Below are 12850 nucleotides of genomic sequence, written 5' to 3'. Positions count from 1 at the left end.
TTAATCAATGAAATGAAATGAAGTCTTTGAGTTTTACGTCCCACGGTTATGCCGGTTAGGCTAAAGGAGACGGTGATGATGAGGGATGAATGAAAATGGTGGAATGAAGAAAGTGGGAGAAAACGGGAGAACCCCGAGAAAACCCACGAGCACGGTGTTTGTCCACCACAAAGTTCACTTGGCGGGGGCTGGGATCGAACCCGGGACCCCAAGCACCAGAAGTGAACGTCCACGTTAATCAGTAGGTCCGCGTCTCATATAGCCTCGCTGCTGAACGGGACGTTAAACTCAAAATCAATTCAACCTTTCATTAGATCCAAATCCAAGGAGCACGGTAGCTCAGTGTTAGAACGCTTACCTCTTGTGCATTTGATCCCAGACCAAGTAAGTTCGTGGCAGACAACATCGTGTCCGTGTATTTTCGCGGGGTTCTCCCATTTCCTCCCACATTATCATTCCACGAATTCCGAAAACTTTTCGAGAAACGAAAAATCATCAAAAAAGGGAAAACGAATTTTTCGAAAAAAGATCTTTTCGAAAAAACGAAAAACGATTTTTTTCGAAAAACGAAAAATCTTTCGAAAAAACGGAAAACGAATTTTTTCGAAAAATGAAAGACGAAAAAATTTCCGAAAAACGAAAAACATTTTTTTTTCGAAAAACGAACGAAAAAACGAGAAATGAAATTTCCGAAAATCGAAAAAAAATATTTTTTAAAAAGGCCATCCCTAATGAATACCACCGCGACAAGTCGTGGTTCTTATGATAGTGGCGTATTTTCGTCCGGAGAAATTATGGAAATAATAAATAATGTAGACTCCGATGCTTTTGAAACCGACGATGAATGTAGTTTGTACGAAGATTCTAGCATCAATTTATGTGACACACATACCTCTTTTCATATAACATCGCTGTTGAACGGGACGTTAAACTCTAAATCAAAACTCAACACATACCTCTTTCTATTTAAAAATATTGTATGGTATACAATATTCGGAATTCAAGATGGCTGCCATGATGTGCACTAAATCATTTATGTCGCTATTATTGTTCTGTCCCAATACTTTTCAGTAACCCTGTATACAGATCCACATGTCTTCTCACAGCAAAATTAATCTAATGTTTTCCACAGAATATTTTTCATACTAATATGTATTTTTATACTTTGATCCAGGAGTAGAAATGGAATTCTAGAAGTAAGGGAAAAGTCAGCAATAGATAAAGTTTGATTGAGCTATGTCACGAGAATACAAACTCAGAAAGACGGTAGTTAGGGGCGGACTGGCCAGGGCCCTAAGGTCGCAATCGCGGCCTAGGCCCTCTAAGAAAACAATGATGAAAGAATAAAGAAAGAAAGAGAAAGAAAAGCTAAAACAAAAGAGAGCTAAATAATTCGGTAGCTCAGTGTTATTATGCTACCAACACACACTCCTCTTCCACCCTTCCATCAATCAGTAAGTTATCTTTTTTAATAGGGTCCTTTCGTTACTAGATTTGTGGCTAGGTCCATCTTTCACTATGGTCTTTTATTATCAGAAACTGTGATTTAGTTTGCACCTGGGGCCTTGGGCCCTTCTTTCAATATATTGGACAGTTGGGTCCTTCTTTCATTACATTGAGAAGTTGGGGCCCTGGGCCCTTTATTCATTATATTGGGCAGTTGGGGCCCTTCTTTCATTTCATTGAGCAGTTGCGGTCCTAGGCATGTTTTTCATCATGTTGAGCTGTTGGGACCTGGGACCTTTTTTCATAATGTAGGGTAGTTGCATCCCTTTCAAGGTTGAAGACTGGTGCCTGGTTTGTAGCTGGGTTCATATTTAACCACAGGCTGATTGGTTCTTTATGGATGTTAATACACCTTGTAGGTCTATATTTGATAATTCAAAAATGGGAAAACAACGCATTTTTAAAAATTTATTTTCTATCAAAAAGTTTACAAAATAACAGGAGAAAACAGTGGAAGACGCCAAGAAAGCGGGCATTTCAACATAATGGTTGATTCTATCCAAGATGTTTCAGGGCTTAATCAGCTGGCTATAGTAATTCTCTGCGTTATAAACGGTCAAGTATTTGAGCGGCTGTTAGTAGTTGTCGTAAACAGCTTGGGCGTCTCTGGCGGGGGGACGATGGGGACGCGTCTCTCCAATATTTTGAAGTACAAAATATTTAATATTTTGATCTAATTTAATTTATTTACTAACGGCAGAATAACATATAAATGATAATAATTATATTTATTTGTCATATAATATTCAGGCTGTGTAACAGAGTTCTTGATATGCCTCACGGGGTCCGTGAAGGTAAGCAGAAATGTAACAAATGGAATTAAAGATAATAAACAGGTTGGGCTAGATAGTACCATTTAAATAACTTTCTTTGATGTCCTCCCCAAATTGTATATGCCAGAGACGCCAGTGGTAAACAATGACACTACAAGACAAGTAACTTATAATGAAATCAAAAGAGTACTTTGTGACAAAAATGTTTTGATGCTTGTGATGATATTGTAAGTTGCTTTTTTTATGGAGCTGCTAACTTCAGTGGATGCTATTAAGGAGTTAAAGCATTACTGGAGAAGGATAATCCTGAAATCATTTACACCCAATGCATGGCTTATGCTCTTAATTTCGTTATGACAAATTCGACTGAGTAGATACCTGAAGCTGCAAATTTATTTGAAACCAGTGCCATGTTCTGTCTGAATACTACAAAAGAAAGAATGTTTGTAAGAAAATGATTGATGCAAGCCACGAGGGACATGACAGGCTACGAAAAGTTCAACAAGTTGGTACAACACGATGATGGAGCAGAAACAAGGCACTGAATGCAGTAGTGCACACTAATGAGTTTCGCTACGAAACATGAAACCAAGACGAGGATGACTGTCTATCATCAAGATTTCTTTCATTTTTATTGTTCCTCAGTGATGATGTACAGAACAGGGGTTTAAATGCGAAATGAAAATTTTAAGCTAAACTTTGCTGAATAAATGGACAGAATTTAACACTGTAATGAGGACTTCTATGTTTCAGGACTTATTTACGGAAACGGAGCCTGTTTCAAAATACCTGCAGTCTCACGGATTGGACTATCTTACTACCTGGAGATTTCTAGACAATTTGCAGCAGCAGCTTCAGAAGAAAATAGAGGCAAAAGATGTCTGTTTAATGCTTTACGAAAACACAAAAATATTTTGTGTGAAAATAAATCAACAGCTTGCGCAATCTGGTGTAGAGATAGCAATGGAAAAAAACTTTTTGCACAGAAGAATCTCAAAGAAAAAGAAAATGCCAGGAGAGCAGATGAACTGGAAAAGAACTTAAGTATAAGTGAAAATGATTTATTCAGAATAAAAAAAACTTCAACGAAAATTCTGAATACAGCTGTTACATGTGTCAGTGATAGATTTCAGCAGCCGAAAGAACTCCAAATACTGGAACCTAAGGACTTTTCAGAAATCAAGAAGAATGGTGTATCTGCAAGAGCTTTCAGAGTTCTTCCGAAAAAAAACTAAATATAAAACAGGAGAAAATATACAAAGAGCTCCAGTAGTTCTCTGTCGTGTATTTCACTGTCACAAAACGTTCTCGTTTTTGATGATCCTGAAGAGAATGATGCCCCTGAATCCGTAGAAAATGATGATGATTATGCATCTGAGCATGCTATGGAAGATGGAACATCTTTGGACGGGATTCACGGTAAGAGTGATAATGATGCTGCAAACACCTTGTATAAAAATTTTTTGTCATGTGCAGGGAAAATTTTGCACCAATTTCCGTCAGTCTAGTTGCTTTAATAATTTATACATTGTATACAAACATGCGTTGTCTCTACCATGCACACAAGTGACATGTGGAAGGTGCTTCTCAAAGTTAAAGTTAGAGTAAACAAATCTCAGAGCTAGTTTGTGTGAAGACATTTGGACACATTTTTGCTAATGAATATGGAAAGAGACATGTTAAATTTAGTGTCTGTGAACGAAGTTATTCAGAAACTTCGCGATTCATAAGCTGAACTGCAAAGAATCTTAACTTTTTAAAATTATTAGTTGTTTCGTGGTTCAGCAGTGTTTATCATTTTCAGTAAAACTGTCGTGTTCATTCCACAGTCAAAAGTTATTATTAGTTGTTTGGTGTTACAATTTTTAGTAAGCTGCCCTGTTCATTCCATAGTAAAAGTTATTCGCTATTATGTTTTTAGTGTTTCAGCTACTATACAGAGTGTCTCAAAAGTCCCGTGACATACGGTAATTCTCTTATTATCAGTTACAACAAAATATAGGCGAAGAAACGGTCTCCAAATATGATGTTTTCAATCTAAAGTGAAAGAATTTTTCAAATCGGACAAGGCGTTTGGGCTGTACACTCTATATGCGCCCAATGTTACATGAAAATGCAACGTTACCATTTACCCGGACCCACAACATAAATGAATGAAGTTACTGTCTGTTAAAAACATTATATTTGTAGGCGGTTTCCTCTCTTACATTTTGTTGTAACTCTGATAACAACAGAGTTATCCATGTCAGGGGACTTTTTAGACACCCCGTGTGGCAATGCAATAATAATTATAAAATATTCTCTTGAAAGGTTGTTTCTGGAAATTCTGTGCTTGCTATGTCATCAAATTTTCAACGACCAATGATAAATTATAGCTTGCAAAAACTATCAAGTAACAACGAATTTACAACTGCACAACGCGATGGCTCATCGCAGATGTTCATTGTACGCAGTGGCGCAACCAGGATTTTATTTCGGGAGGGGCCAAGAATATCCAGTACAGTAGTCTGCAAACGACGTGCTGCACCATTTGATGTGGACAAAATTGAAATTTTGAATTCTCCTCATTACAAGCAATTTAGTTATCCTTATTATTAACATGCTAAAAAACCTTAAAATGAAAATTCCAATTCACAAATTCCCTATTATTAACGGTTACAAGTTTTAAAATTTGCGCTATAATAAATATTTTGAACATCTTTATTTTTGCATAAAATGACGCACCCTTTACTAACATTTATTACTCTAAGAAATTAATGTAGGGGTTTTCACTGTGTATTTCTCCTTTCGTACAGTGCTTTGACTTAATTCAATATTCATTTATGCTTTGATCTATTTTGAAATTTCACCAAAATTTGTCTGCAACGCTGCTGTATAAGATAGATCAGGTTTGCTTCGGAGTTGGGCATGGGACCCCGAGTTCATAGCTCGTTGCGCCACTGATTGTACATTATTTTAGAAATTGGTGTTATAGTCTGAGCTCCCTCCATAGTAACCGCGGCCTAGGCCCTAATACACCCAGTCCGCCTATGACGGGAGTGCAAGCAAACTTTCATGGAGAACGACTTAAGCGATAGCGATTGTTCCAAAACAATCAACAAGCAAACAAAACTAATATTATCATTCAAATTTCCTATTTGTTATTAATAACCACAGATATATTTCCTTCATTTGCATAAATACTTCAACTTACTAAGGGGACACAATCCTCTTTTGCATGATTGATCTCCACTCTTGCTTTGATCTCAAGCTTTTTACACGTGGAACCGTATTTACCGGGCCCTTTGGACGCGGGTTCTTTCTGACTTGTGCCTTTTTGACGCAGGGCCCTTTTGACTCGCACCCGGTTGACGCCTGGCCGTTTTGACCCGTGCCCTATTGTAATGGTGCTCCTTTTGATCAGGGCCCGTTTGACGAAGTTTCTTGTTGACTCTGGCCCTTTTGTCGCAGAACCCTTTGGATCCGGACCCTTTTGACGCAGCGTCCTTATAACTCGGCTCCTTTTGTTGCAGATCCTTTTTGACCCGGGCCCTTTTAACGCAGAGCCATTTTGTCGCGGAGAGCTTTTTACCTAGGCCCTTTCGACGCGGGGCTGTTTTGACTCGGGCATTTTGTAGCGGGCCCCCTTTTGACTCGGATCCGTTTGACGCAGGGCCCTTTTGACTCGGATCCTTTTGTCGTGGTACTCTTTTGACCCAGGCCCTTTTCATGAGGAGCGTTTTGATTCGGCCCCTTTTGACTCGGGTCCTTTTGTTGCGTAGACCTTTTGACCCAGGCCCTTTTGATAGGGGTCCATTTGACTCGGGTCCTTTTGTAGCGGGGCTTTTTTTCACTCGGGCCCGTTCGACGCAGAGCCCTTGCGACTCGAGCCCCTTTGTACTGGGAACCTTTGACTCGGGCCCTATTGATGAGGGGTGTTTTGATTCGGGTCCGTTTGACGCGGGGCATTCTGACTCGGGTCATCTTGTCGTGGGACCCTTTTGACACGGGCTCTTTAAATGAAGGGCGTTTTGATTCGTGTCTTTTTGACTCAAACCCTTTTATTGCGGATAGGTTTTGACCCGGGCAATTTTGACTAGGGCCATTTTGACTCGGGCCCTCTTGTAGCGCGGCACCTTTTCACACGGGTTCATTTCAGGCAGGTCTCTTTTGACTCGGGTTCTTTTGTCGTGAGACCCTTTTGACGCGGCCCTTTTGATTCTTGCCCTTTTGACTCCTACCCATTTCTTGCGGAGAAGTTTGACCCAAGCCCTTTTTCGCGGGTCCCTTTTGACTCGTGCCCTTTGTAGAGGGGCCACTTTTGACTTCTGCTCTTTTCTTGTGGAGATCTTTTGACCCGGGCCCATTTGACGTGGAAAAGTTTTGACTCAGGCTCTTTTGTAGCGGGACTCTTTTGATCCTGTGCCATTTTCATGAGGGGCGTTTCGTTTCGGCCCTTTTTGACTCGGGCCCTTTTGTTGCGGAGACCTTTTGAACCGGGCCCGTTTGACGCAGGTCGCTTGGGACTCAAGCCCTTTTGTCGTGGGACCCTTTTGACTCGGGTCCTTTTAATGAAAGGCGTTTTGACTCGTGCCCATTTTTGCGGAGACCTTTTGAACCGGGCCCTTTTGACGCCGAGCCGTTTGACTCGGGCCATTTTGCAGCGATGCCCCTTTTTGACCAAGGGCCTTTTGACTCGGGTTATTTTGTCGTGGGTCTCTTTTGACCCGGGCTCTTTTTATGAGGGCCGTTTTGATTCGGCCCCTTTTGACTCGGGCCCTTTTGTTGCGGAGGCCTTTTAGCCCGGGCCGTTTGACTCGGGTTCTTTTGTAGCAGGGCTCTTTTTCAGCCGGGCTCGTTTGAAGCAAGTCCCTTTTTACTCGGGCCCTTTTGTCATGGACCCTTTTGATGAGGGTCGTTTTGATTCGGGCAATTTTGACTCCTGCCCTTTTGTTGCGGAAACCTTTTGACTCGAGCACTTTTGTTGCGGGGTCATTGTGGTCTGGCTCTTTTGTAACATGGTCCATTTTGACTCGGGCCCTTTTGACTTGGGCCCTTTTGTTGCGGAGACGTTTCGACCTGGGTCCTTTTCACATGGGCCATTTTACTTGGGCCCCTTTGTAGCGGGACCTCTTTCAACCCGGGTCCGTTTGAAGCAGGGCCGTTTTGACTCGGGTCCTTTTGTTGCGGGCCATATTGACTCTGGCCTTTCGGTCTTTTCCCTTTTGTCAGGCCCTTTTGACATGGAACCGTATATTTAACGCAGCAGCTTAAATACCTGGAGCAAGGGGCCTGGGGGAGTATGAGTAAATCGAAGGTAGATCGATCCAGGGCGCAGTAAAATTAATCTCATCACTGTTCATATTAATTTATTTTTTCTTTCGACATATCTGGAGATCAGTGTTCTGACTAATAGCCTATAGCGGCGAAAGACGATATACGTTATCAGTGTTATGACTGTTAACGTAATATATATAGGGAATAAAACGAAAAACTCTATATCGGTCTCCCCCCCCCCGTTAGAAAAAATCCTGCGGGCGTTAGTGATTATGATGTTGCTTAGTTACTGTATTATATTATTCTATACACGGAATAAATACTTATGTGTTTTATATAATAATAAGAACCTGATCTACATTTATTACGGCCCTTGCTTTACGACAACGAAACATATTCTATTCAGCGTAATCAGTTTCCATTCACAAATAATTACAGTGAGGCGAATGAAATAATTGAAGCCCGAACATGTCGTAGTAAATTCCTGAAGAGTGAAAAGCGCTAGTAGCAGTTGTTAGCAGTTTTTAACTTAACATATAAGACAATAATTTGAAAAACTGAGAATACAAATCTTTTCAGAGATGACAGTGCACTGATGCTTTAAATCTGTGCCCTTACTCCCTATACCTACGTTATTTCCCTAGTCAAAATAAAAACTCTTCAAAATTAATCAAAATTTCTTATGCAACCATCCCTTCCTTAGAGTACTGCGGTGTCACATACCCGTCACGGCGATGTAAAGGCACTTTTGGCGACGAGGATACAAGAATAATTTTGTTTCGTTTTTCAAGTTCAAAACGTTTTTCACATGGTGAAATATATTTAGACTTTACATGTTTACTTTGCGATAAAGAAAGATTGGTTTCAATTTCAACTTTCCTTTTCTTATTATGAAGAGAAGAATTTGTTTTTACTTGTTTAACATTATGCAAGTCTTTATTTTTCGCTTTGCAACCGCTGAAACAGATACCATTTGACCGTACATCTTAACACCGTATCACTCATTAATCCAATGTTCTCGGGATTGCTGCCAGAGTGAGTGTTGCTGTGCTGAGCTTTCGTTACCATACAGCGGCAGCATCTTCAGAGCTATGTGTTGAAATGTGCTGGTCGTACAGATTATATTGTGGTCTTTAAGAATCGCTGTGTTCCTATTGGTTGTCTTTGTTGGCCAATGGCGTGCTCTGATTTTGCTGGTGGAAACTGCTCTCTGATTGGCTGATGGTTCTTTTCGTACTGAGAAGCTGGAGATTCGTGTATTTTGTAAAATTATTCTTGTACATGAATCTCTATTCATCCGTACATACAAGCCATCCATCAACAGAGACGAAGGTTATCATCTACCTGACATCTGGATCCAGCTTCTCAGTACGAAAAGAACTATCAGCCAATCAGAGAGCAGTTTCCACCAGCAAAATCAGAGCACGACATTGGCCAACAAAGACAACCAATAGGAACACAGCGATTCTTAAAGACCACAATATAATCTGTACGACCAGCACACTTCAACACATAGCTCTGAATATGTTGCCGCTGTATGGTAACGAAAGCTCAGCACAGCAACACTCACTCTGGCAGCAATCCCGAGAACATTGGATTAATAGTAGACGCCAGCAAAGCTTCAAGATCATACCGTATCACTCACTTTATTTGTGCTAGTACAAGTACACGCTTGCGCGTGATTTATAGTGCAAGGGTAGGGGATGCGCGAAACAAATGCGCAGAAAAATAAGTATGAATATTTGAAAAGTTTTCCACATTGCAATACTTGTTTACGTATTGAATTAGATTCCATGTATTTAAAATATCAAAAAATATTTAATTCGATACGTCAGAATAATCAGTTTATTTTGATTGAATATAATAGTTTAAGAATCACATTAATTATATACATGATCTTATGAAAATATAGTGGAAGAAAATATAGTGGATTTTTTATTCATACAGATTTAATTGGATGACAATTCAGTATTTGGATGTTACAGTACTATACCCGTGAGTAATGTTTCATGATACAACACATATACACAAAGTAAAGAAATATACATGTAACAGTAGACATATATGTGTTATGTTGTGGGTGAAAGTAATATTAACAAATGCAGATATTGTGATACCACTTACTGTATGCTAAAGTTTTATTGCATTCCGACAACAAACAATATATTAATAAATAATTTGAGTTATCACAGAAAACGAAAAAATGTCAAAGATGGGAATTCGAACTCGTAGGTTCTGAGGTTAGTCATTTAAATAGTTTGACTACGTGAATTCTTTTCTTCAAATGAAACAGGAATCTTTTAGAATTTTCTACCTCATGCCAAACCAAAGCGAAGAAAAAATACATGAAAGAGTATCATGCACATGAAGGAATAGAATTAATAGAGGATAACATTACGACGAAACCGTGCATGAAACATATTGCAAAACATTCTACAATTCAATGTAGGGAAAATGGACATAACGATCAGACTTACTGCAGAACAAAAATTTTGTCTTACTTGCTGTTATCGCGATGCCATGCTACGGGTGTGAGGGTAAACACTGTACCATATGTAAAGTTACTGCATGCGGTATTCTTGCATTTTGACTGTGAACCGGGTATTGTATTGAAGAGTTGCAAGTCCACAAAAGATATTGTTGATTTGTATCGTGTGGGCTTCTTTCGTTAAGACATATGGTGAAAGCAGTGCGTGAAAAATTTAGGGGAATTGTGTTTGCAGGAAAGATTACAGGCTTAACTGCTGATGATTCCGACGAGTTATTGGGTGTTTCTCCGGGGGCTAGTACGAGTTTTGCACCAGAACATAGTACATGTTCTACATTGGAACCTATATTGTATGGTGCAGGCACACGGGATTACTTTCGCATTGTCAATAGTAAAACTAAGCATTATCCTTATTTTGGTCTGCGTGGAAAGGAAGTTACCATTGAATGTATGCGCACTAGTGAAATCGAAGACCCGCAAACATATATTCGCTCATTATTTGAATTTGTACAAGAGCATACGCTAAATGACGTCGATGATGATATGTATATCGGTATTACTATTGAAAGTTCTGCGTCGAAATTAAACAAACGATGTACATGACATGGCATCCTAAAAAAGGAATTGAACCCCGATATATTTTTCCACATAGTTGAAAATGTCTTCAATAGTAATGAAGATTTTGGGAAGAAGGTGAATTTTAAGATCCACATTGCTAATCCATGCAAGGGAAGGGGTCGAACCCGTGGATCAACCAAATATGAGGATTATGTTTCTCATTTGGAAAAAGTGTACCATCCCAATGGAGAAAAATATCTATTGTCTTCCTAAGGCTATCATCCTCGGTAAGGCTAGGGTTGATTATCGTCGTAACTACGTGTACGAACTAAAGAATCATCCTGAGCGATAGTTGAAGCAGGCTAAGGATTTGTATGATGATGTTACCATTGAACATCAAAATGGATGTACTATTGCAGATGCGTAAAAATTCAAAAACAAACTAACCTCTGAATACCAAATGGTCATTTATGAGAAGAACAAAATGAGTTGAATATATATCTGGGAACTAAAGCTGGCAAACAAAATTTACATCTTGTATGAGGACATGTACTACCAATTGATAACTAACATACATAAACGCTTGGTAGCCAATGGTTTCTCTTTTGTGGATATTGTTTGTAGGATCTTAAATGTATTATTAGTGAACATCTTACTATCACTTATTTAGTAAAATAGTCTATTCATTCTTACATTATGAAACTTTTAACAGACGCTAACACCTCCTCAACACTTATAAACACTTATTTTCCAAAATAATTCTAGCAGAGGAATATCTTTCAATATTTTAAATTGGGTTGTACATAGTTTTCATTTTGTATTGGTGTTAATCAGTTCTTCTTTTGCAACATTTACCACTTTCTTCGCATCATTATCAAAAGATATGTTTAAAATTATCGCACTGTACCGCACTATACAGTAACTATTTTCAACTTTCTTAGACAATTACAGCAGTAAGATTCATTTGTTATCAGTTTTTACGCTCACAGAAAAAAATCAAGTCATACCAATCCTTTTTACACTTTGTATGTGTAATACATCTACAGAATACTGTCAAGATCATTCAACGAAACACAGTTCTATCATTTGTTGGATTCTTTCAATCGTGAACACATTTCAAAGTTTTTTTTTCTATTCACAACAATGTTCTTAACTTAAAATATTTTTGCAAGAATATTTTTATCAATTGGTTAAGAAATGTATAATTATGAACTATTGGATAAAGTACCGTCATGCATCTTCTGAAACTGAAGCACAATTTCATCTTGTATTCATTTATATCCGTAAAAAACTTCTCATATTTGTCTTCAATATATTTTTTATCTAACAGAATACAGTCATGGTTTATTTTGCTCTCTTGTACATCCACTGCAAAGTACCAAACTACTTCTTTTAGATTCTCACACTTGAAATGTGTTTATTAAACATTGAATGCTTATGCGAATGTTATTGCAGTAACAGAGGCACACATCTTCACTGCTAATTTCATTAGATATTTTTTTACTTCTAATCTTCAGCACTGACAAAAAAGATGTCTCTATTCAAACACTTTTTGAAAATATTGTCTTTTTATATAAAACAGTACGAAGTTTTACCATAGTGCATGAAATACAGTCACACATAGATTCATCCTTTCTTAACTGCAGTATTTATTTACTTTACTGACTTCGTTGTAGAACTTTCACCCGATCTTTTATTGTTTTTATTTGGAAGACTTAGCTAAAACAGGTTTGAACAAGTATGACCATGAATCTTCCAGTTTTTATTACCAATAGGCTACACTTTTTCATGATTATGTTCACTTTAAAAATACTTTTCTAAATTCAATGAAATATTTTGCGACAGAATATTCACATTTTCGCTTTCACAGTATTCACTTAATTATTTTTCAATGTATTTGTGTTCGCAGGACGAATTCACATTATATGGTGAACCAGTAACATTATATTTTAATTTGTTTTCGTTTTAATAAAGACTATCCTACACAAACTGTAATATAAAGCATTTAAAAGTTAAACGAGAGGTTTTAATATTGTCTGTTTACTAGATTCTCCTATACTTAAGTAGTCATTGCACTTGTCATTTTCCAATATTGATTATCTTAAGCTGTACCTATTCATCATTTTCTTACTTTTGACCGTACTTAAGTCTCTCTGATGCTGAGTTTCCTACTTTGTCCACACTCGTCCCATCCTAATATCCATTTAAGCCTTAGCGGTTTACTCCCCTTTCTGTTTGCTTTTGGCATTGCTTGTAACAGAGATGTTCA

The sequence above is a fragment of the Thermobia domestica genome, chromosome 17 (genome assembly GCF_964235325.1).
Source record: "Thermobia domestica chromosome 17, izTheDome1.hap1.1, whole genome shotgun sequence".
In the NCBI taxonomy this organism is placed as follows: domain Eukaryota; kingdom Metazoa; phylum Arthropoda; class Insecta; order Zygentoma; family Lepismatidae; genus Thermobia; species Thermobia domestica.
Note: the sequence above shows the minus strand (reverse complement) of the source record.